The sequence below is a fragment of the Herpailurus yagouaroundi genome, unplaced genomic scaffold (assembly GCF_014898765.1).
Source record: "Herpailurus yagouaroundi ecotype Mexico unplaced genomic scaffold, PumYag 100, whole genome shotgun sequence".
In the NCBI taxonomy this organism is placed as follows: Eukaryota; Metazoa; Chordata; class Mammalia; order Carnivora; family Felidae; genus Herpailurus; species Herpailurus yagouaroundi.
The window spans coordinates 36732121-36757261 of NW_024412391.1; the positions used below are offsets into that span (position 1 = coordinate 36732121).

At 43.9% G+C, this 25141-nt stretch overlaps 1 long non-coding RNA gene across 1 annotated transcript; it reads left to right on the plus strand.

The window, feature by feature from the left end:
• The first annotated feature begins 22574 nt into the window (after window positions 1-22574).
• On the plus strand, window positions 22575-24529 carry LOC121028494 (uncharacterized). Its single transcript, XR_005789255.1, has 3 exons — window positions 22575-22639; window positions 22758-22881; window positions 23907-24529. It is a non-coding gene; the product is annotated as an uncharacterized LOC121028494 (long non-coding RNA).
• Window positions 24530-25141: the final 612 nt, after the last annotated feature.

Consider the following 25141-nt stretch of genomic DNA (forward strand, 5'->3'; position numbering starts at 1 on the left):
GATTCATCCGCACTATTACGTATGTCAGAATTTGTTTCTTTATCTTGCTGATTGGTATTCCATTGTGTGAATATACCTCAGTCCGGTTGGCAATTAAAGCTCCTATGAATGTTTTTGTACAAGTCTCTTTGTAGAAATGCTTTTATAACTCTTGGCCACATACCTAGGAATGGAATTGCTGGGTCGAAGGGTAGATGCATATTTAGTTTCATAAGTAAACGGTCAGACCATTTCCTAAAGTGGTTGTATCATCAACAGCATTTGAGAATTGGGGTTGTTTTATGTTCTCCCAACATTCAGTGTTGTCAGTCATTTTTATTTTAGCCCTTCATGCGAGTAGTGGTATTTCACTGTGTCTTTAAGTTGTTTAATTTCTTTAATTTAATTTCCACGGTGGGTAATGATATTGAGAATCTTTTAAACTGCCTTTGAGCCATTAATGTATCTTCCCTTGTGAAGTGTCTATTCAAGTCCATCCAAATTGAGTTGTTTGTTTATTTATTTATTTATTTAATTTTATTTTTGAGGTATAGTTCTTTACATAGTCCAGTACTAATCCTTTGTCAGATAGATACATGTTTTTTTTTTTAAGTTTATTTATTTATTTTGAGAAAGAAGAGCACAGTGGGGAGGAGAGAGAATTCCAAGCAGGCTCCGCACCGCCAGCACAGAGCCCAACTCGGGCCTCAAACTTACAAACCTCGAGATCACGACCTGAGCTGAAGTCGGGCGCTCAACCAACAGAGTCACCCAGGTACACTTGTCAGATATATGTTTTTATAAATATTTTACATCAACATGTGGGTTGCTACTTTAACACTTTAATTAACACTATTTAAGAGCAAAAGTTTTAAATTTTGGTATTATCTGACTTACCGATTTTTAAATAGTTATTGCTTTTCATATCTTGTCTAAGAAACCTATGCTTATCACAACTTGTGAAGATATTCTCCTGTTTTTTCTTCCAAAAGTTTTAGTTTTCACTCTTACATTTAGCTCTGTGATCCCTCTTGAATTAATTGTGAATCATGGAAGGAGCCAAGGCTCATTGTGTTTCCGTTTGGGTACCCAGTTCTGTATGTAAACTATTTTTTTCTTGTTATATTTTTTATTTTATTTTATTTTATTTTTATTTTTTTTTAATAATTTAATTTAATTTAGTTCAATTTAATGTTAATTCCTGTATAGTTAACATGAATTTTTTTTTGTATTATGTACACCTTTGAAAGACCCATTACATATTTTGGGGGGCACCTGGGTGGCTCAGTTGGTGAAGCATCCGACTCATGATTTCAGCGCAGGTCATGATCACATGGCTTGTGAGATGGAGTCTTGCATCAGGCTCTGCACTGACAGCATGGAGCCTGCTTGGGATTCTCTCTCACCCTCTCTCTCTCTCTGCCCATCCTCTGCTTGCACATTCTCTCTCTCTCTCTCTCTCTCCCAAAATAAATAAATAAACATTAAAAAATTTAAATATTTTTTTGGAACAAGCAATAAAAGTTTCTGCATAAAGATCAGAGAAGGCCTTCATGAGTCCCGTGTGGCACTGTGATGGGTAATATTCCCTGACATAGTCATATTTAAATATGTCCCCTATCTCTCCAATAAAAGGTGCCCTGTGCTCCCTTTAGCCTGGTCTTGATATTTACCTTCCTACCTCCCCGAAAGTGGTGAAAGGGCTCCTGCTTACACCCACTTGCCCATGATGGTTAATCGTTCTTACCTGAGACAGGAAGATGCTTAGGATTGTCTGCTGGGTCTGGAGTGGTCTCAGTGGATTTTTATTGGCTTCCAGGACTGCTCTTCAGCACTTTGGAAGGGCATTTGTGCTGGAGAACTTTTCGACGGTGGAGATGTTAGACTGTGGTGAGATCTAGAGACAGAGCAAAGCTGTGCTCTGGTATTTGAGGGTCAAGTCGATTCTGGTTCCCCCTTTCTGAGTGGGCGCCTGAGGCCCAGAGGAGCCTTTCCTTTATTCCCTTCCAAACTATTTCCCCTGCTTTCCCTGCTTTGTTTAGCTAAGAGAATAGGCTTTGGAATCAGACCTTGCATATAGTATATATTTATATATTTCTTTGTAACAGTTTTTTTTTCTGGTTTTAAAAGTAGCATAAGCTTATTGTGAAACACTTTGGTAATACAAATAACATATAAGAAAGAAAGGACAAATCATCTATAATCTAACATGGAGAGATAAACGATGCTGATGGTTTTGGTCAACTCTGATTTTGAACTTTTGCTCTTTTATCAGCTTGACATTTTTTTTTTTTTTTTGAGTGTCATCTTCCATCTGGGAAATAGGGATAATAAACTTCCTTCCCAAACAAGCTATTAAAAATGATGCTACTGAAAGGTGTAGGAAGTGAGTGGGTGACAGGGAAAAAAAATCCCAGTTCCTTTTCTCCCCCATTTTAAGTCCTGTTGTTAAATTCCTTCAAAGCAGGGGGCACCTGGGTGGCTCAGTTGGTTAAGCATCTAACTTTGGCTCAGGTCGTGATCTCTCGGTTCACAGGTTCAAGCCCCACATCAGGCTCTCTGCTGTTAGCCCACTTCAGATCCTCTGTCTCCCTCGTTCTCTGCCCCTCCCCCTCTCAAAAATAAATAAACATTAAAAAAATAAAAATAAATTAAATTCCTTTAAAGCGGGCAAATGGAACAGTGGTTGCCAGGAGCTAAGGGTGAGGGAGGGGTCGATGACAAAGGGCCAAGTGGGAATTTGGGAATGGTGAATTATTCTATACCTTGATGGTGGCGGTAACTACACACTGTGTGTGATGTTTAAAACTCATAGAACTCTACGTTGAGAGGGTAAATTTTGTAGTATGTAAGTTATACTTCAATAAACCTGACCTGGAAAAATATCCCTTTAAACACAAAGTCTTACATTTCTTCATTGATTTTAAATTGGTCCTTCCAGCGCCTCTCAGCCTTGCCCCTCCAGTTTATCTTTTTGTAGACTCTCAAGGCTTTTTACCTTCCTGATGGTACTCTGAATGCTTGTTTAGCTCTCCTTTCAATTGTCATACTGGATTCTTTGTTCCCTGTCCCCAACTTTGCTGCATATTTTATCTGCCTCTTTTGAATCGACACTCTGTTGAGCTAGGCTCAGCTGTGCTTAACAAACAAAATGTATGGCTGTCTCACTCGCTCTTTTTGTGCCAGTAAAGGTCTCCTCGGGGCAGCTAATTAATTACAGTGAGTGAGATAAGAGAAAAGCTGATCCTGAGTCCTTGTGTCAACAGTTAAACAGAAAACCTTTAAATCTTCTAGATTGTTCCTTCTACTATGAACAAAGGACTTGGAACAATTTTTATACTGAAAAATAAGTATAACACAGTCCACAGTGGAACTTGGTATAACTCTTTTAAAACCGATTCGGCTATTTGAGGTATGTGCCCATCACATATTCTCAATGTTCCAGGATGGTGTGGAGTTCAAAAATCCCATGCGAAGTTCTAAGACATTCATATTCTGTGGAAGAGACAATGTGTCTTGATTTTGGTTCATAAAATCTAGTTGCCAGATTCATAAAGGTATCCATTTGTTTTTTACCTATTTTTCCGTTGTGCAAGGAGTTACTGAGCTCCTACTACTGAGTGCCAGGATCTCCAGCAGGCTCTGGAGAAACAGAAATAAACAACATCATTCTTGAGAAGCTAATGTTGTTCAGTCTGGGGGATGCACAGTCTAACAAAGGAGTTCAGTGTCTCCACAGGACAACTGCAAACAGGAAAGGTCCAAAGAGAAGGCACGTCAGGCCCAATGTAACGTGTTGAGAAAGCTTTTAAACTTGATTGTACATGTGTGTATATTTTCATTGCATAAATAACATAGACTTGTTTCCCAACACTGCTGTTAGGGAGATCCCATCAGACAGCTGTCCGTGAAAATGTACTATTTAAATAAATATATAATATTGCACGTATTTACGTATTTTTTAACAGGAGAGCTTGCACTCTATCCCCAGTGCTTTTGCTAGCATTACTTTTAGTTAGAAATCTTCCTCTGACGACCGTGGATCCATTGCAATTACTTCCAATGGCAGCTGGTGTGTCCAGATTTCTGCCAAACGCCAGGTAATTTGCACACACCCTTTCTGATGCTCGTTAACTCCGTTAACTCCGAGTAACTCCGAGTAACTCTACAGTGGGGTAGATTTGTTCTCCTGTCTTGCAGAGTGGGTGGCAAGTGGGTTTTAGGGAGGGCGAGTGCCTAGTGGGAGCCACCAGTCTACTGGAGGTGGAGGGAAGATCTAATCCGTGTCTGCCTGACTGAAGGCAGTGTGCTATTCTCCAAGCCACACAGCCCTTCATTGTCGGGTGCTTCTAGCTGAGTATCTGGCATGCATTTATTTAAATCTCTGTGGCTACCGGAAAGGAAAGTGAGAAAGGGGGAAGCAAGTAGGATGCAGCTACTGCCAAAGCAACCCTGGTAATCCAATATTCTCGCTGCAGCCGGAGCCATCTGTTTAAGGCCAACCGGGCAGTGTCTCTCCACTCCTCAGAAACTTCTGGGGCTCCTGTTGGTTTTAGGCATACCAGCCCATTCCCATTTTTCCAGCCGCACGTGTCCCTACTCTCTCCCGTCCTCCCCTGAAGCTGCCTCAGCCACGCCGGCCTCTTTTTGTCTTTTTCTCCCTCCAACATTTGTTTCCCCTGGGCCTTTGTTCCAGCAGCTCCTTTCGTTAGGAGACTCCCACAAGCTCTGCCGCCTCCCCACTCGTCTGTTAGCTCTGCCTCTGGTTCTCCGTGCTCTCTGGCCCCTCCTGACAGTCTGTCCTAGCTGCACCAGCCCTCCTCAACACTGCTCACTTGTGCCCCTGCATTGCCCCTTCATGGAGGCCATCACTGGGTCGTCAGGACAGATAGATGCAATCTGCTTCTGTGATAATGTTTCCTCCAGGAGACAGTTCTGGAAAGGCAGGGATGCTACAGCTTTTGCTCACCCTTATCCTGGCCCTGTGCACTGTGTGGGTAAAGAGTAGGCACCCCCACCCCCACTTGCTGAAAGAATGAATCCTTTAGTCTTTCCTGTTAGTGCACTAGGTAGATTAGGACCGCTTGTCCACATTCTCAGTGGGACCCCCTCTAGTCCCTGACTTGACTGATTATTTGATTATTTGTCTCTTCTCTGAAGGCCCCTTAAAGTCAGAGTTCATGGTTACTTTCCTCCCCATTGTGAACTTAGCACAGTACCCACACAGTGTATGTATGCCCTCGATAAATTTTTGTTGAATAGACAACTTCGGGGCCTATTGACTTGAAGGGGGGTAATTCAGAAGTCTGAGAGTAAAGGCTACATACAGGGGCTCATTTTCTACTATTTCAAATTTGTATTAATTTCACAAATCATCTAGCAGTGTTATTAGTAACTTCTGAGCTGAGTAAAACATTACAGCTGCAAACAGTTTCCCACGGAAACTTCACACTGGCCCAAGCCCCTTCCTATGATGGAATCAGCCCTCTGGCCAGTGAAGGTCAATTGCTTCTGTCCCAGGCAGAGGCAGACTTTCCACGAGAAGCTAAAGCTTCAGGAGCCCTCACTCACAGCACATACTCGAGAGCCCTGGGAGGGGTCCTAGTGTGTATGCACAGGGCCAGATGGTTTGGTAAAATTAGCAAAAGTGAAATATTTTAAATCACAGTTAGTTAAGGTCCTGTGTCTCTCCACTCTGAATTCCCTTCTGTCACCTTGTCAGGGGGATTAGAGTGGCCGTGGATATCCTGGGGTTCTGGATAAGGGAAAGTTGGGCTGGGGACATGTTGGGTCTGGTTTAGTGGAATACATTCATGTGATCGTCAGACATTTCTGTGTTACGTCATGTCTAGTTATTTCACGATGCTTGATTATGTCATGGCTAGTGTGCCCACTGTTAGAATGACTTCTGGGAATACCCCTGTTGCCTATGGTGACAATTCGCCTGGTGTTGTGACACCAAGGTAGTGGCTAGTATCAATGAGGTTCCCTCTGAGAATCACTTGCTTTGGTGCTGAAGACTGTGGGGTTATTGGTGGTGGTTTCCCTACAGTCCCTATACTTGTTGGTTTCCTGAAAATGGCCTTTTGATCTTTGCTCTCCTGGTCCAGCCCTGGTAGTGTCAGCTTGTAACTCCCTGCATCAGTGTCCTTTTAGCAATTGCCTGAAGCACCGAGAGGGGCTTCTCTTTTCATGGCTGAACTGTGACCAGGCTACAAAGCCCTCCCTGTGGCTTCAGTACAACCTGCATGGCAGAGACATCACTCTAGACACTCTCTGTGCCTGTTGCCCCACCTCAGTTCCCTTGTTCCTCTGATGTGCCCTGTGGACCTGACAGGCCAAGAGGTGCGCCGCTCTCTCCCCAAAATGCAAACAATCTCCCCAAAACTGTGCCCTGGAGAACAGACTGTTCATAGGAGAAAGTAAAGGCAGACAGCAGAGTGAGCAGGAAGCAGAGAGAGAAGAAAGGGGAAGAAGATTACAAGCAGGGTGATTAAGGTAGCCAATGGCACAGGCAGTAGCTGGATGGCTGAGAAAGAGGCAGAAAAGAGAACAAAGCTGAGGTCTTCCCTTGCCAGATATGCATGCATGGCTTCGGGTCAGTGGCCACTCTTAGCCAGAGTTGGTTCATGCCAGGGACCAAGGGAAGGGCACAGTGTCTTCATCTCTCCCCCCATCACTGCACTTGTTTCCTAACCGGTTTCCCGGGAGTGATCCTGTTCAAACGCAAGTTGGAACCTGCCACTCCTCTGCTCTCCTACTCTCTGACCTCATTTCCCTCCCTTCTGTCCCCACCCTCAGTGGGTTTCGGCCAGACTTGCTGTTCTTCAAACATACTAGACAGAAGCAGCTGTCTGGGGGCCTCTGCTCAGGCAGTTCCCTCGGCCTGGAAGACTGGCCCGCAGAGGCCCTCCTGCCCCTAGCTTGCATCTACCAAGTTACCTATTCACTCAGTCTTTCCTGATCATTCCACCTAAAACGGCATCTCTCCCAATGCTCCCTAGCCCCTTTTCTTTCTAACATAATATGTATTCTATTTATTTCTGTCGTCTATCATCTTCCACTAGAATGTAGCATGTAAGCTCTAGGACAGGGACTTTTGTTTGTCCACTGCTGAATCCCTTTCTTCAAGAATAGTGCCTGGCACACAGTAGGACCATTTTAAGTATGTGTTGAAAGAATGACCTCACAAGGTAGGTGCTATTATTAAGCACATCTTATAGAAGATAAAACTTGGGCTCACCAGGGTAACTTGCCCAAGATCACATGGTGAAGTGAAAGAACAAGTATTAAACTCAGACATGTCTGTTTCAAATGACTGTGCTCATAAATGCTTCACTGTAATACAGTCTTCCTCTTACTATGAGCTGTTGAGCTCAGTGTAAGGAACTAGTTTCTCACATCAGCCTTTCTTTATGGTTAACCAGACCACAAGGCCTTCAGGTGGCCTTCCTGAGTTGCAAGAGATGACAAAAAGGGATAAAGAACAAAGTCATAATGCATAGGCTACGTGGGGAAGTGAAAGAACAGCTTTACGTCCATTTGGTTAAGAATAGGAATATGAGGCGCACCTGGCTGACTCAGTTGGTTAAGCATCTGACTGGCTCAGGTCATGATCTCATGGCTCTTGAGTTTGAGCCCCACATCAGGCTCCACGCTGACAGGGCAGAGCCTGCTCAGGATTCTCTGTCTCCCTCTCCCTCCGCCCCGGCCCCACTCATCATCTCAACAATGAAGTATCACTTGGCAATCAAAAAGAATGAAATCTTGCCATCTGCAACAATGTGGATGGCACTAGAGCGCATTATGCTAAGCAAACTTAGAGAAAGACAAATATTGTATGACTTCACTCATATGTGGAATTTAAGATACAAAACAGATGAACATAAGGGAAGGGAAGCAAAAGTCATATAAAAACAGGGAGGGGGGCAAAACATAAGAGAATCTTCAATATAGAGAACATACTGAGGGTTGCTGGATGGGTTGTTGGGGGGGATGGGCTAAATGGGCAAGAGGCATTAAGGAGGGCACTTGCTGGAATGAGCACTGGGTGTTATATGTAGGGAATGAATCACTGGATTCTACTCCTGAACTCATTATTGTACCATATGCTAACTAACTTAGATGTAAATTAAAAAAAAAAAAAAAAGAATAAAAAAATACATAAACATTCAAAAAAGAATAGGATTATGAACTTGTTGATGCTAACGTCATCTGGGGTGTCTTGGAGTGGAAAGGGGCTGCCTGTTCAGAGCAAGGTCACCTGCAGGCAAGCCAAACAGGTGCTTGGGGCACTAGCAAAGCAAGGGCACAAAAATAATGATGACAGCATCGTACAGGTAATAGTTGACTATTTGATATTTTCGAAAACATATGAAAAGTGTTACTGTGGGGAAAGACAGAAGTTTGCAGGACTTCCTGAGAGTGCATGACTGATGGCATTGTTTCAATATTAAATTACATATGAAGAGTATCATTAACTTTTCAGTGCACAGTCTCTGAAGGTCAGTCTGGCCCCGCTGATCCTAACTGATGGGGTCAGTGGGCTCATTTTATCTATCATTTACTTTGGAAAATGGTACGTGTGTGTGGTTTCCATTACATAATGAGAAATTAATGAGGGCAGTACAGTTGTTTTGCAAATTCTTGAGGAATAATAGTGGTGTTTCAGGGAAGTTTGGTTCCATGCTGTTATTTTAAAATCATAGGGGTACCTCGGTGGCTCAGTCGTTTAAGGAGCTGACTCTTAATTTCAGCTCAGGTCATGATGTCACAGTTGGGTTCGAGCCCCCCATTGGGCTCTGTGCTGACAGCATGGAGCCTGCTTTGGATTCTTTCTCTCCCTCTTTCTCTGCTCGTTCTCTATAAATGAATGAATGAATGAATGAATGAATGAATGAATGAATAAAGAAATAAACATAAAAAAATAAAATAAAATCAGACTTGGAGGTTTTTCCTTCTTCTCCTTCTGTCATGGGACCTTTGTGACGCCTTCTCAGTCGCTTTCCTGAGCTCCCCTCCCCCAGCAATTCCTTACTCCCTCTCCTGTGCCACAGATGTCACGATGGTACCACGTTGCATCATAATCCTTTGATTCACTTCGGATCCCCTGTGAGAGTCAGACTCCTGGAAGTACATGGCTTATTCCTTATTGTACTTTGTGCATCTTTGTATCCAGCACAGCTCCTGGAACACTCCGAGAGTGCTGACATTCTGCCAAGGACAATTAAAACCAGACTCTGAAGGCTAAAGGAGTTTCTAAGGAAAAGATATTTTTAGGTGAATTCCTTCATAAGACACGCCAGGTGCTCCATGTTGCTTACAAAACAGGTCATGTTGGAGTGAGGGCTTCTAGAGCTTCCATTTCTTGTTAGACCTCTGCTTGCCTGCTCTGTGAGTCACAGCAGGAAGAAGAGGCATTGGTGCTACACTGTCCCCAACACCTCTGCCCGTGTCCCCCCCCCCAAACAAAAAATGACGAAAAATAGTCTTGAGGTCCCTTGGCTTTGGGGCCCATCCCATCACTGTGTTTCAGTTCCTTATTGTATAAGAACCATGAGTTGAAATGAGAGACTTGTGTGCCCTTCTGATTCTAAAAACTCTGAACTGTTGAGCCTACTCATGGGTGATAAGTGGCCCATCACTCTGCTCTGCTCCCTGCTCTCTGCAGAGGTCAGGCCTAGTTACCCCAGAACAGGCCTGCACCCACACCAGTCCTTTGACCTTGCACTTTGTGACATGCCTTCCCTTTTGCTGGGAGTGCATTTCTCCTGTAACACCTCTGCCTTCTGCCGCCCACCTCTGTGTTCTGCTGCTGTAACCTTGATTCTGTGGATCGAGCCTGCTCTCAATGGCCATTTTAAGCAGATTTCATCCCTACAAAAATGATAGGATAAATTTAGAACACTGCATATCCCATGATGCTATTTATGTACTTTATTTTAAACCACATATGCTGGGCTTTTGTCTGTTTGCTCTCAGATCTATTCTCTACCATACTCTATCCTGGGCTTAACATCCCTGGGAACCGCTTTCCCCAGACTGCCTTACAGACCCAGCCAAAGAGGGCCAGTGACGGAACTCCGGAGAATGAGAGGAAGGGAGAAGCCAGGTGATCTCTCCCCTTCTCTCTGCTTCAGATGGTGTCTGGCATCATCCTATCAATTCTCCAGCCCCTGCTGTACAACCCTTTCTCCATAGTTCCAGCTTTAGCCTGGAAGTGCTACAGTGGTTCTGGATTCTTTCAGATGGCCCCAGCACCTGGGTAACTGCTTTTTCCCTCCTTCCTCTGGCCTCAGGATTGAGGGTGTCTCCCTCCTATTCTCTGGCCTCTTAACTCTTCTCTCACCTGTGTTAAACTCCCTCTGCAGTTTCTGGCTCCTGCCTTCTGATTGGACTCTGACTAAAACACGCTGAATGTATGTGTACACGACGTATATGCGTGAACGAATGGATATTTATGTGACTACACATGCATGAAGATACATATATGTATGAAAACACACCAAAGAAGGTCTGGAAGTTTACACGTGAGACCGTTCAGTGGATTTATGACTGGGAAAAGGAATGGGACCTGGCTGGTGTGGACTTGTGGAGGAGAATTGTAGCTTTTTAAAAGTAGCTTTATTGTGGCGTAATTTACATACATAAGACCATGACTTCCATATGGATATACATGTGTTCTTTGAATTATTTTACAATGAGCATATATTTGCATATTACTTATCTATTTAAAAATGATTTAAAAATATTAGTAGCAGGAGGCAAAACAGCCAGCGCTGTAGCTGAAGCCTTAAGCCATGCGCGGAGTGCTCTGTAGATGACACAACCATTCACTCATGCAACAGGTGCTTTTTACTTGCTATGTGCCAGGCAATGAGTGTTCATCAGTGTACGATATGGGCACAATCCTTGCCCATACCACCTGCAGTAATTAAATACACAATCATGTCAGTATTAATTAATTATGAGGAAGTAAAGAGGGCACTGAAAGGCCTCACCTAGTCAGGGAAGGTTTCCCCGAGGAAGTGACTTGCCAGCTGGAAGCTGTGAGAAGGATGAGGAGAGAAAGCTTCCTTGCTGGAGGGAGATGGACAGACAGAATGGGATGGTAAGCTGGGCTGCCCGTGAGGGCTCCCCTGGTTCCTGTGCTTAGGGAAACTGCTCTAGCAATAGAGTTTGCTAGAAGATATTTCTCATTGGAATCCACAGTGGGATGTCAGTCAACTGGAAGTGGGCAGAGATCGCGTGGAAGTGGTCTCCTAGTGCTGTGGCCATGCCTCCCCGAATGTTGGGCCCATTTTCTGCACCCCAGGTGGCTCTCATTGGGAGGAAAGGAAGCCGATGCCGTAAGCCCTGTGGTAGTTGACAAGGCTGGTTTGGAAGTGGCTCAAAAGCTCAGGATACCTTGGGGTCCACCGTGGTACCAAAGGTACCCATGTTCATCAACATCCCATCCTTTGATAAAAAACAACCAACATGGGGGCACCTGGGTGGCTCAGTCAGTTGAGTGTCTGACTCGTGATTTTGGCTCAGGTCATGATCTTGCTGTTCCTGGGAACGAGCCCTGGTCGTGCTCTGCACTGACAGTGCAGAGCCTGCTTGGGTTTCTCTCTTTCTGCCCCTCTTCTGCACGTACGTGCTCTCTTTCTCTCAAATACATAAACATTTTTTAAAAACCTGACATTTTCTCAGTCTTAAGTAGAGTGGCATGTCAATGCCAAGGCAAGTCCTCTATCTATCTTCCATCCACATTTCCACTCCTAAGCTCTTCTAGAAAAGAAATGCTGGAACTTGTGGTAATGGCTATCCATGGGGCAAGTCTCCTTCTTTCCAAGCTCTGTACTTTCCTCTTTTGGAATACCTTAATTCAAATATTTTGCTTGTGTGTTAGTCTTTCCAATTCATAGACATTTTTGGCAATGGCTATAACCTCCTTATTTTCCTGTAAGTCACCAATGTCATTTTATTGTAAGCCACCAATTATTCTGTGCAATTAGGTTACTTATAAAGCAGCCCATTAAATGCAATTATAGTTTAATTACAGCATGTCCAGTTCTCGCAGACGATGTAAAGTCAGACTATGTTTCCTTTTGATGTCCAAATTACAAACGTAACAACAGGATCTGAGCTTGGCCTCAGTGTCCTCCAGCTATGTCGGGGCGTCCCCAACAGGATGTGTCATTCGTGCTTACACGCCAGCTGCTGCAACCACGCAGATCCACCTGGCCCTTTCCGTCCTGCTCTGGCTCCCCCTGGTCTGCTTCCTTCAGGGCCCCTTGGAAAGAGTCAGCACTGTCATTGCCCATTACGAAAGTAGTGCTGCAGGTGCCAGGCCCACACTCTCTCCCAGTGCTGCCAAGCCCACCAGGCCCCGGCTTGTCAGAGCAGAGTGAGGGTCCACAAAGGAGCAGAGAACATGGCCTCCTGGCTTTCCAGCTCCACGCTATATAGACTTCATCACCTGGGATCTGAAGCAGTGATATTTGAGACTGAGAATCATATGAATGGCTTCCCCACTTCCCGGCCCTCACCCGTGTATCACTGCTGCTTAAAACCAAGCCCAAAAAGCTCGGTGGGAAGAGAATCCATGCCATCCCTCACACCTTTTTAGTTCTTAGCCATCCCAGCAACTACACTTGGGTCTATTCTCCAAGTCACCCGACAAAATTCCTCATGTCAGTAAAGGCAAGCAGGTGCTACAGTGTCTGTGGGGGTGATCGTTGTGCCAATGAGGGTCTGTGTTCACAGTCTAAAATCAGGCTCAGGGGCGCCTGGGTGGCGCAGTCGGTTAAGCGTCCGACTTCAGCCAGGTCGCGATCTCGCGGTCCGTGAGTTCGAGCCCCGCATCAGGCTCTGGGCTGATGGCTCAGAGCCTGGAGCCTGTTTCCGATTCTGTGTCTCCCTCTCTCTCTGCTCCTCCCCCGTTCATGCTCTGTCTCTCTCTGTCCCAAAAATAAAAATAAACGTTGAAAAAAAAAATTAAAAAAAAATAAATAAAATCAGGCTCAGCTGACCAAAAGATATTTTATATAGTACTTAATAATTATAATTCACTCCAACAACTGAAACACTTAGTTTTAAATAGATTCTGAAAAGAAGGAGGCCTGGGTGGCTCAGTCAGTTGAGCACCTGACTTGGGCTCAGATCATGATCTCGTGGTTCATGGGTTCGAGCCCCGTGTTGGGCTCTGTGCTGACAGCTCAGAGCCTGAAGCCTGTTTCCAATTCTGTGTGCGTCTCTCTCTCTTTCTCTGCTCCTCCCCTGCTTGCACTCTGTCTCTCAAAACTAAATGAATAAACACTAAAAAAATCGAATAGATTCTGAAGAGAAATAACCCCATGTTACAATGTCATCACCAAAAAGGACTGAACACAGTACACATTTATGTAAGAGAATTCCTAAGAACCGCAAAGGGGAGAACCTGTTTATCGTAGGAATGAAGCCAGAGCTCTGCCCCAATCTCATGTGTGCTGGGGAGTGGAGCTGTGGTTTAAGAGCAAGGCTTGTGGTCTAGCAATGCTCTTGCATGTATGAGGCCCTGCTTTACCTCAAGATGGAGCTTCTCCTATTTCCTGGTGAAACTAATAAAATTGAGAATGGGTCAGTGGGGGACATTGACTTCTCAAGACATTTATTGTTCTTTCTTTTAACACTCACTGCACCCCTTCCTGCTGGGGATGTTAGAAAAAGAAATTTTTTTTAAAGAGAGAGCACACATACACGTGCAAATGGGGGAGGGACAGGGGGCGAGAGAGAGAATGCCAAGTAGGGTCCACACTCAGCGCGGAGCCCAACACAGGGCTCAAGCCCATGACCCTGGGATCATGACCCGAGTGGAAATCAAGAGGGGAACGTTCAACAGACTGAGCCACCCAGGTGCCCTGGAAATTTTTTAAAAAGTATAAAACACTCTCTTTAGAAGTTTAACATTTTAAAGAATTGAGTTTTTGAGGGCATTGTGCTAAGTGAAATAAGCCTGACAAAGACAAATACAGTACAAGTTCACTTATACGTGGAGTCTAAAAAACAAACTCCTAGAAACCGAGAGCAGATTGGTGGTTGCCAGGAATGGGAAGTGAGACGGGTGGGGGAAATGGAGGAAAGTGGTCTAAAGGCACACACTTTCAGTTTTAAGGTGAATAAGTTCTGGGAATGTATTGTATAGCATGATGGCTATAGTTAATCATACTGTATTGGATATTTAATAGTAGCTAAGAGAGTAGATTTTAAAAGTTCTCACGATATACATACAAAATTGTAACTGGGTCAGGAGAGGTGCTAACTAACCCTGTATGTAAGTAAATACATAAAAATCATCATGTTGTATACTTTAATCTCACACGGTGCTATATGACAATTATACATCCATAAAACAGGAAAAAATTTAACCTTTTAGTGAGTCAGGTACTATTTAGTTTACACTTGAGGATTCTCTCACTTAATCTTTACACAAGGTAAAAGCTACTGGTGGCTTTATGTTACTAATGAGGAAACAGAAACTTGGAGATGTTGAGTGACTTACTCCAGGACACAGCAGAGCTGGGATTCAGACCTGGATGAGCTAGATTCCAGAATCTTTGCTCTTATCCAGTGCCTCGTTCCACCCTACCTTCCCTACCCCTGAACACTTTCATTAAAAATCCTATGGGGCGCCTGGGTGGCGCAGTCGGTTAAGCGTCCGACTTCAGCCAGGTCACGATCTCGCGGCCCGTGAGTTCGAGCCCGGCGGCAGGCTCTGGGCTGATGGCTCAGAGCCTGGAGCCTGTTTCCGATTCTGTGTCTCCCTCTCTCTCTGCCCCTCCCCCGTTCATGCTCTGTCTCTCTCCGTCCCAAAAATAAATAAAAAACGTTGAAAAAAAAAAAAAATCCTAGAACTGTGGGGCGCCTGGGTGGCTCAGTCGGTTGAGCGCCCGACTTCCGCTCAGGTCACGAACTCGCGGTCCGAGAGTTCGAGCCCCGCGTCGGGCTCTGTGCTGACAGCTCAGAGCCTGGAGCCTGTTTCGGATTCTATGTCTCCCTCTCTCTCTGCCCCTCCCCCGTTCATGCTCTGTCTCTCTCTCTGTTTCAAAAATAAATAAATGTTAAAAATCCTAGAACTGTTGCCAATCCGGCCATCAGATTCCCCTTAGTACATACTTGATTTGAACATAGTAAGGTCTGTAAGTTGGGATAAATATTTTCTTCACTGACTGGTAAGAATTCTAATAGCCTCACTGAATTGCAATGCTTGTTTTCTGAGCAGAAATTTGGATTAAAAAGCTTTAAATCCTGGGGCGCCTGGGTGGCTCAGTGTGTTAAGCGTCAGGCTTCGGCCCAGTTCATGATCTCACAGTTTGTGAGTTCGAGCCCCACGTCGGCTCTGTGCTGGCAACTCAGATCCTGGAGCCTACTTCGGATTCTGTGTCTGCCTTTGTCTCTACTTCTTCCCCTCCCCTGCTCATGCTCTGTCTCTCTGCCTCTGTCAAAAATAAACATTAAAAAAGAAAGCTTTAAATCCTTAAAAAGTAATAGAGCCTTTAAAATAGTACCACTGGTTATACTTATAGCCATTAGAATATAAATATTGAAACTTAGAGGAAGTTTTCACTAGGTGATATACTAACACGTACAAGCATTTCAAGAGTGAGATTCTGGTAACTACACATTATTTCCCTAAATTTGATAATATAAGAATCTATTTCTTTTCTTCTTCTTCTTCTTTTTTTAACGTTTATTTATTTTTGAGACAGAGAGAGACAGAGCATGAACGGGGGAGGGTCAGAGAGAGGGAGACATAGAATCCGAAACAGGCTCCAGGCTCTGAGCTGTCAGCACAGAGCCCGACGCGGGGCTCGAACTCACGGACCGCGAGATCGTGACCTGAGCCAAAGTCAGCCGCTTAACCGACTGAGCCACCCAGGCGCCCCATAAGAATCTATTTCTAATAAAATAATAATAAAAGTGAGAGACTGTGTTCCTGTCAGAAAAACTATAAAAAAAAAAAAAAAAGGCATGGCAATACTCTGATTCTGATAATGTTAGGACAGGTGTTATTTGTCTGCCCGGGACGGGGGCTGTTAGTTGTGATATTAGGACTCATGCCGGGTGAGGAGACACAGCATAGCACAGAGCTTAAGAGCATGATGCTCAAGATCAGATCCCTGTGTTGTCACTCACTAGCACTGTGATCTTGGGCAAATTACCCAACCTGGCTAGATCTCAGTTTCCTAATCTGAAAAATAAGGGGAATAACATTACCTACTGTTACGGATTCAATGTGTTCTCCCCAAATTCATGCTGAAGTCCTAATCCCCCCCAAGTGGCTGTATTTAGGCCTGAGGCCTCTAGGGAAGTAATTAAGGTTAAATGAGGTGCTAAGAGTGAGGCCCTGATCCAACAAGATTGGTGTCCTTGTAAGAAGAGACAGGAGAACGCTTGCTCACTTTCTCCCTCTGCAGGAGCACAGGGGAAAGGCCACGTGAGCACAGCAAGAAGGCAGTCCCGTCTGTCACCCAATGTGAGAACTCTCCCCAGACACCAGCCCTGCTGCTGGCACCTTGATCTTTGGGCTTCTAGTCTCTACAACTGTGAGAAAATAAACGTCTATTGTGTAAGCCAGCAGTTTATGGTATTCTGTGATGGCAGTTCCAGCAGATGAAGACACCTACACTCTAAGGCTGTTGAAGGATTAAATGAGCTGATACATAAGAAGAACTCTACACAGTGCCTGGCACCGGAAGCTCTGTGTGAGGGTTAGCGGGCATTGCTGACCCCAGGACTGTGGACTCGGGTCTTGAGAACTGGTGAAGTTGTGCACAAATGTGGCATACCCGAGTGTCCATGGGCAGGCTGAGTGCTGCAAAACAGATTCAAGAAACTAATTTTAAATGAAGTGGGAAGACATTTTTTATTCTGAAGTGAACTTGGTCAGGCAAAAGTTAAACTGCCAGCCTAGGTGAGGGCTGACATCTCACACTTTCCTCCACCTTTCCTCAAAAGTTTGGCTTCATGTTAGTCTAAAATGGCTTCTCTCCACTTACCGTCCCAAACACAACCTCTCAAATCAACGATAAGTAGATTGTTGTGGGTCTCTGGGGAAAGAGAAAATGGAAAAAAAGTGTCTGTTATAGATAAAAGAAGCCTGTAGACCATAGATGATGGTTGTAGTTTTAGGAATTCCAGTATGAATGGTATCAAGTCAAACTCTAATTTTAAATTAAAAAATTTTCAATGTTTACTTATTTTTGAGAGAGAGAGAGAGTGTGTGGGTGCACGCACGCGCGTGAGCAGGGGAGGGGCAGAGAGAGAAGGAGACACAGAATCTGAAGAAGTCTCTGTGCTGTTAGGGCAAAGTCCAACCCGGGGCTCAAACCCATGAACCTCGAGATCATGACCTGAGTTGAACTTGGACACGCAACTGACTGAGCCACCCAGGTGCCCCAAATTCTAATTTTGAAATAATAGAGGCCAGAATGCTTAAATGCTGGTATTTAAATTATTTTTCCCTTTTAATGTACTAAATTTACATATATTATAGTTCTTTAGTCTTCAGTAATTATTATGAAAGTAAACTTGGGATAGAAGAATCATTTCTATGAAGGGTCAGAGAATCCTCTGGAAAAGAGACAACTGCTTTCAGTAAATACAGAAATATACTTTGGGTTCCAAAGTATCACCTCTCCTGGGGTGGAGGAAGAATAGTTGGGGAAACAGGAGAGAAAGAGGGAATGACAAGAATAAATAGAGGAAGGGAAAAGGAGGAAAGAAATGTAGAAGGAAGGAAAAGGAGGGAAAAGAGAAAACAGAAGTGGAGGAATAAAGAGGATTGTGAAAAATTTGGTTCTGTATGTACGTTTTGAGGGGCTATTTGTCAAGGTCATTTGTAAAGTTTCTCCAGAGGGAGAGAGTCAACAACAGTCTTCCCCATCCTTTTAAAGTTTACATGAGCTAACTCTAGTTCACACAGCTTCAACGGCCCAGAACTTGGGAAGAGCGGCCTTTGGCCTGCAGGACAGCAGGCCCTCCAAGTCTGGAGATGTAGCACTGAGGTCTAAGTCCAGCAGTAAGACTTAGACCTGTAAGGAACAGTCTGCCACCGCCACTCGTTACTCAAGTGCCTGGTAGAAGGTCTTCCCTGAGCTGGGTGACTCCACCTTATCCACCATTTCCTGTTCTAGGACTGGGGTTCTGCAAGTGTGGGTCCTGATAGAGAACCGCAAATGCGGGGAGTATGGTGGAGAGTGACGGAGACAGCTGTCTTCAGCTCCCTTCCTTTCTTCTTAAGGCTGTGGTCCAGAAAGAATATACCCTTCTAGCCTTTTATAATTAGAAAGTAGAGAAGGAAAATTTTGATTAATGAAATCAATATGTGTGTGTGTGTATGTGTGTGTGTGTGTGTGTGTGTGTGTGTATTATGTGATAGGTATTGGGCATACAGATAGGCACTGGGTACAGATGCCCGAGTTTCTGGATCCTTGAGGTTGACATTGGAATGGGGGAGGCAGGAAAAGTCCATCATTTGCACCATATTTTATACCCCTCCAATCCTACTAAATATGTTCATATCTTTAAATATATGCTCTGACTCCCGTTCCCTCCCAGACTCTCCTTCTGGCACCAACTCCAGAAAGCAAGAGACTTTCTTTGTCCCCAGTTGGTCTTCAAATCCCTCAAATCTTGCCTCTAGTTCCAAGGCGTTTTATCTTACACAATCAAGCAAGGAATCAATGACAAATACTGCGCTAGGTGCTATGCTTGTAGGTCAGAAATTTGGGGTAAATAAAAAAGAAATCTCTGATGACTGGGAAATAAATAATCTGAAAGGCAACTGTTGCATTTCCTCACTTTTAAAATTGTTTTATTATGTGGGGCGCCTGGATGGCTCAGTAGGTTAAGTGTCCAACTTCAGCTCAGGTCATGATCTCAGTTTGTGAGTTCAAGCCCCGCGTTGGGCTCTCTGCTATTAGCACAGAGCCTGGACCCTGCTTAGGATTCTGTGTCTCCCTCTCTCTCTCTGCCCCTGCCCTGCTCACACTCTGTCTCTGTCTCTCAAAAAGTGAATAAACATTAAAAAAAATTTTAATTGTTTTATTAAAAAAATAACCTTTCCACATCATTTTACTTAAAATTTTTTTTATGTTTATTCATTTTTTTTTTTTTGAAAGAGAGACAGGCAGAGCACAAGCAGGCGTGGGGTGGAGAGAGAGGGGCACACAGAATCTGAAGCAGGCTCCAGGCTCTGAGCTGTCAGCACAGAGCCAGACGTGGGGCTTGAACTCACAAACAGTGAGATCATGACCTGAGCCAAAGCCAGACGCTCAACCGACTGAGCCACCCAGGCACCCCTACATCATTTTACCTTAAATCTACCCTCACTCAAGCAAAACAAAACAAAGCAAAAAAAAAAAAAAATTATGCACCTTTAAACCCAGGACAGGATCTTTAAAAAATTTTTTTTTCAACGTTTATTTATTTTTGGGACAGAGAGAGACAGAGCATGAACGGGGGAGGGGCAGAGAAAGAGGGAGACACAGAATCAGAAACGGGCTCCAGGCTCTGAGCCATCAGCCCAGAGCCCGACGCGGGGCTCGAACTCACGGATCGTGAGATCGTGACCTGGCTGAAGTCGGACGCTTAACCGACTGCGCCACCGAGGCGCCCCAGGACAGGATCTTTAACAACAAGGTCAGCCCTGCCAGTTCCTGGGAGGAGCCTGATTCTCTGGGTTTCTGTTAAGGCAGCCTCTTTCCCTTGCTTACCTCCTAGTTCTGAGTTCCCCAGGCTTCCATGGGAAGCTGGACTCATTGTTCTCCTTGGTGTGGGATCAGGAATTGGCAGTAAAATTATGTTCCTTCCAGTTGTTCTAGGTGCTCTGGTACCTGCTTCATCTTCATCATTTTCTAGCTTGACTCAAAATTTTCTAGGGGATTCAATGGCTGCACTATTGAAAGATATGCCTGGAAATCTTCTAGAATAACTCTCACCCCACATCATTGTGGCTCCTTGGTAATGGGTTGCCCATCCATCTCCTGTCCACCCCTGTCTCTTACTCACTGGAGGAGTGCGGATGTGTGGATTTTTGTTAGCTATAAGCATCTCCCACCCCCAGGGACTCTATCTAAGGATAATGGTGAAACTATCCCCTTGGCCAGTGATTCATGTAGCGAAGTGACTTGATCCTGGCCAATAAAAATAAAAATAAGTGGGTAGCAAGTGGCAGAAAGATCCACAAACGTTTCCTTGCTTTTAAATTGAAATTTATGAAAATGATACGGCATGGTAGGATTGCAGCCATTTGCTAACGAAGCTTGCCTAAGGACTAAATTAACATGTTACAGATGGTAGGGTAGAAACATGGAAAGAATGTAGGTCTTTGATTGATGATGGTGAGCTACCGAATCCAAGTGACCTTGGGACTACCCTACTCAAGACGTATTATGTAACGTACCGCATATTCCTTGTTGCATAAGTCAGTTGGGTTATCATTTTCTATTACTTAAACCTGAAGGTTCCCTGATACACCTGCCCATGCCGAGCAGTATGAACACCAAAGAGGCTCAGCTGCAGGTCAGACGTAAGTTTTTGTTTGACCATTTTGTCTGACCATCGTGTGATTTCAGAAGGAGGGAAATGACAGGATGAGAAATTCGTGCCATGGACTTATTTATTTATGATAAAATTTTTTATTTTCAGACAATTGTAGAGCCACCTGCAGTTGGAAGAACTGATACAGGGAGCCCTGGTGTACCCTTCAGCCAGTTTTCTCCAGTTGCAACATCTTACAAAGCTATAATACAGTATCACAACCAGAAAACTGTCATTGATACATTCCATGGATCTTATTCAGATTTCACCAGTTTTACATGTACTCCTTTGTGTGTGAGCATATTTTTTTATGCAATTTTATCTCATGTGTAGGCTTGTGTATTCACCATCATGGCCAAGCTGCAGAACAGCTGAGATTTATTTTTTTAAAGAAACTTCTGGGGCGCCTGGGTGGCGCAGTCGGTTAAGCCTCCGACTTCAGCCAGGTCACGATCTCGCGGTCCGTGAGTTCGAGCCCCGTGTCAGGCTCTGGGCTGATGGCTCAGAGCCTGGAGCCTGCTTCCGATTCTGTGTCTCCCTCTCTCTCTGCCCCTCCCCCGTTCATGCTCTGTCTCTCTCTGTCCCAAAAATAAATAAACGTTGAAAAAAAAATTAAAAAAAAAAATAAAGAAACTTCTAAATTCTTTTACCCTTTTGGCAGAAATCGCAGGGAGTTTCTTTTTTGTTTGTTTGTTTGTTTATGTATGTATGTATGTATTTTGACAGAGAGGGAGAGAGAGCAAGCCGGGAGGGGCAGAGAGAGAGAGGAAGAGAGAAATCCCAAGCAGGCTCTGCACTGTCAGTGCAGAGCCCAGTGCAGTGCCACTCCTACAGTATTTTTCAGTGTTCCTCTGAATCCTTGGAGTCTCACCCCTCCAACTCACTTCAGCTGAAGCAGGTTAACACACATGTATTTTATTCTGAGCTTTATAACAAGCCTTCACGGGGGAATAAGTTCTTAGCTTAAAAACAAACAACAAAAAAATGGAACTGATAACTTATGGTAATTATCCCTTTGATATTCAAATAATGTTACTTGGATAGAGCTTTATAGTCTTTCAAGTCCCTTTCCAGTCCATCATCTTTCTTAAGTCTTAAAACAGCTCTGATTAAGTGTGTAAACTAATGAACACATGAAAAAAACATGTATGTGATCAGTGGTTGTGGGAGGCTTAGTCCCACAGGCATGGTCCATGGGAGCTGAACTCTTAGAGAAGGAACCCTGGAGTTCCATGGCACAAACTCCTCAGTCCTCTGCCGGGAAGGAGTGCTGACCCCCTGAAGTGTTTCCCAACTCTGTCCCTTGGCCAGATCCCACCAGAACTGAAAATTAAATCCTTCATGTCAAAGGACAGGATTTGTTCTGGAACAGGTGATTTCAGCATTGTGCTGAGTAGTATTACAGAAGCTGGGAAGCATTGTTCTATATAAGACAGACGCTTTCATGCTCATCACCTGTCATGCAACAAGGTTTGCAATGAATTCCCTGAAATCTTCTAGGTTTTACTGGGGAAATTTACAAAGCAAAAATGAACAAGAAAACAGAAGAGATGGGCCAAGATTCTCTGCTGGACACACCATGGGTGGACATTCCAAGGAAGGGAATTTGTCCCCTTGCTGCATTTAGGGCAAGAGTGGGAATGACCTAGATGGGGGGGAATAATCGAACTTCCTGGATATCATCCAGTTTGCGGTTAGATACTAGGTCTAACTAGATACTAGGAGAATCAGTTATCCAGCACCTGAAGACCTTGGTTTTATGGAAAGCAGAAACCGGTCCCGTGAGAAATTTGGGTGCAATCCCTTCTGTGCAAAATAAGAAGCCCAGGTCCCAGCTGGCCTCTCCAAGCAACCCAGAATGAGGTCGGTTTTTGACAACCCTGCTTGTGGCACCGCGAGTCTCATTCATCTTTGTGTCCCCAGCACTTAGCACAGAGCCCGGCACATGATAGGTACGTGAGCACCGCCTGATGAGTTAATGAATAAATACACTTTTGTGCCAATTGAAAACAACTGATTTTGTTCTTGCTGATGAAATGAGAGGAGAGCAAATAAGAAACGTCGTTGCCTACATTTGTTGAATCTGCGGAAGTCGGTATGCATGCTGTGCCTCTGCTTTGGTAAAACCTCTTTGAAGAATCCCTAACTTTGTGAGAAGGCTCCCTGGCTGCAGCAAGGTCTACTTCTACAGAATTTCTATCATTTCTTTGCAGCTCTGGCAAGTAAGGCCGTGGGATCTGGATCTGAGTGTCTGAGATCTGAGACACTCAGCAAAGGAAGTCTCCACAGGCGGTGGCAGCTCTGGAATTTCCCACAGCCACTCCTCCAACAAGCTTTGTAAGTCTTCAGTACTTTGATTGAATTAAATGCACAGCAGAATGGGAAGTAAGCCACTGTTGGTGAAATGTTTATGGAAACAATTTGAAAAGTTACCTCCCTAAAACAGTTTTCTGTCGGACAGTGTTTGCTAAACTCTTCCCCACTGAAAACCCCTTTTAATATGATTTCCCCTGCACAATCCTTGCTTTGAAAGATTTTGCAAGCACAATGAATTTACCTTCCCAAAAGGAAATCAAGGAATCAAGATTTTTTTTTCCCCTAACTAAAAGTCATCCCTGAGGTTTTATTTTAAGTAAACAATTACTTTCAAGCTTCCTGAAAAACTGAAAGTAGCTGGAGGAATTTTTCCCTGTTCCCTGGGACTGTGGTTATTACTTTCTGAAACTGCTAGGCTTCTAAGTTTGAAAATAGTGTTTCGGATGGCAGGCAGATAGCACCAAATTAACACAAGCCTGTGAGTTCTAGGTCTTTTGCTATCAATTTATCCTCATGACTGCTAATGAGTACTCAGCTGTGGCAGCTATTCCTGCCCCAAATTCTCCCTGTGTAGGTGTCCTGCTGAGTGGTAAGATTTTTGTCTGATGAGCAGGCAGAGGCCAGACTTTCGCCCCCAGCTTTCTGTTAATGTGATTATCTTGGGAGAATGTTCAACAAGCAAACTGGACTATCCAACGCCTTTTACCTAAGGAGCTGTCCCTTTGAGATGTAGAAGAAGCCACTTGTCTCCCTAGGTCAAAGTCTTTTGTGGTACAAAGTTGTTTGGGATGCGGGAAAAATTCTCAAGTAAGAGCATAATAAAGCAGTAAGCAACACTATTTTCTAAAAGGAAAAAAAAAGATAACTTTTATTACCTTCACAAATTGTCATAGCACTTTTTGGGGGGGAAGATTAGAATAGATAGGAGCTTAGAAATCTGACCTTGGCTGGTATGAGAGTACAGAGAATCTGGTACTTCTTAATTTCCCATTTAGGTTCTCAGTGTTCCAGGAAGTGGTTTGCTCAAGTTTCTTTTCTCCATTTAGTTCTCCTGAATGCCCAGCTTCAGTGCCTGGGCATTGCTGCCAGGGATCCTGCTGGTGCATTCAGCTGCCATTCAAGGAAACAGCCCTCCACACCGCCTCGCACTTGGAAGTCTGTCTTACAGCATAAAACAGGTGGAAGGACATTCTGCCTTTAGAGTTCTACTGGCATGTCTTGCTACTTCTACTGCCCGATGCCAAGAATGACAAAAATCTTTTGTGTATGTTTGGGGGTGGGAAAGACCAGATAGTACCGTGAATAGCAGTTAACTTGCTGTTTGGGCAAGATTCCCAGGGCAGCTGTTGTAACTCAGGCGGCAATAACTCTAACACTTGGCTCTGTTTCTAGGATGGATTGATAGAAACTCTGGACAAATCATTTAAAAAATTATGCTCCTGTGATATGTTGAATGTATCACTGATCCACTCAAAAGCTGAATGTTTGTTAGTATCATAATAATGAAGCACAATGAGCATGTTAATCAACCAGGGTTGTGATTACACTTCCATTTCCATTCTAAATATCTTCTGCTTTCAGTAAAGTCATTGGCATCTGTTGGCAAAAATTTGAACTGATGCAAGATTTGCAATCTGTAGCTACAATTGAGACAAGATTACTTTTTTCATATGTTGGCAATCTTTTTTTTAAGTTTATTTATTTATTTTTGAGAGAGAGAGAGAGCAGGGTGGGGAGAGAGAGAGAGAGAGAGAATCCCACTGACAGTGCAGAGCCCCACACAAGGCTCAAACTCACGCACCATGAGATCATGACTGAATCAAGAGTCAGACACTTAACTGACTGAGCCACCCTGGCACCCCTATATGCTGGCAATCTTACTTGCACAAGAAGTTAGTCAACTTCACAATGGAATTTTAAGTTCTAACTGTGAATTTGCCAATCATTTGTTCTTAGTCACGACTTCAACCTATGTTTAATTTTTAGTCTTGACACATACATGTACGCATACATACACGTTATTTTATTTTTTTGTGTAAAGAAAAAGATTATGTTAGTACTCAAGTGGTAGATATTCATGCTAGATTAAATTTACACTCCAGTAGAAGATAAAAATGTGACTAATTGAAATAAATTATTCCTGGAAAATGAATTCTCAACATAAAGTTATATGAATCTCAACATTGTCAAGTTAAATCTCCTCAAGATTCCCAGACCTTATTAATGAGCATCAGTTTTAAAAATAGTTACATGGTTTTGCCTTCATCATTTCCTTTTGCTG